The 809-nt window shown below is 37.1% G+C and overlaps 1 non-coding gene across 1 annotated transcript; it reads right to left on the bottom strand.

Annotated features, from left to right (window-relative positions):
* Window positions 1-467: 467 nt before the first annotated feature.
* Window positions 468-598, bottom strand: ZK643.9. The gene has a single exon (NR_003440.1). It is a non-coding gene; the product is annotated as a small nucleolar RNA ZK643.9 (small nucleolar RNA).
* Window positions 599-809: the final 211 nt, after the last annotated feature.

Raw genomic sequence — 809 nt, 5'->3', positions numbered from 1 at the left:
GGGGACAATTATAACAGAACTTAATATTCCGAATTCACTTCAGTTTCGATAACAATTCCTCACGGAACAATTCAAGATTGTGACATCACAAAAAGTGAAACGATAGATAGGAAATGAGGCGTAGATCAACACGAAAGAAGGCGAAGATAAACCAATTTCAGATGAAAACAGACGCTCTGGAAAACACATGGAACGAAAATTAAAGAAATTCTGCAAAAAAATTCAAGTGTTTGGCTGCTTTTATGTGAAACTGACAAACAGAAACTTATGAGAAACTGTTGTGTACATTTTATGAATTTGCATTTCCATCTTTTCCCAGACCATTCTTTTTTTGCTGCTAACAATAGAAAATACATAGTCACATGTTTTATTATGTAGGAGTCTGAGAGTTACACGATGTAATATCTGATAAATCAGATGCATTGTCTACATAAAATAAGTAATAAACATATAATACTGGAAAACAAAAGTGTCTGAACCATCAGGTGATCATTAGCTCACAGGAGACTAGCAATTGTTTTTTGGAACAGTGATAATTTCCGCTCATGAAAACGCCACACTGACTTTTTTACATCGGCATGGAGCTGGAGAGCGATATTGAACCAGCGACCTCTCGGACGCAGTTTGTGCGCACAACCTATTGCGCCACCCCACAACAGCGAAAGGGTGGAGAAAAGTGAATACAAGCGGCAACGAGACACAAAGTAAAAAGGAGAACGGGAAAAGGTCAACAAATGTTATTTTAGACGCTTGTTTTTCAGTTTCTTGCCGAAAATATCCTGTTCAAGGGTTATTTTGTTTCTTTTTTC

This window comes from Caenorhabditis elegans, chromosome III, assembly GCF_000002985.6.
Source record: "Caenorhabditis elegans chromosome III".
Taxonomy (NCBI): Eukaryota; Metazoa; Nematoda; class Chromadorea; order Rhabditida; family Rhabditidae; genus Caenorhabditis; species Caenorhabditis elegans.
The sequence above is the reverse complement of the archived record's forward strand: the minus strand, read 5'-3'. Positions and strand labels throughout refer to the sequence as shown.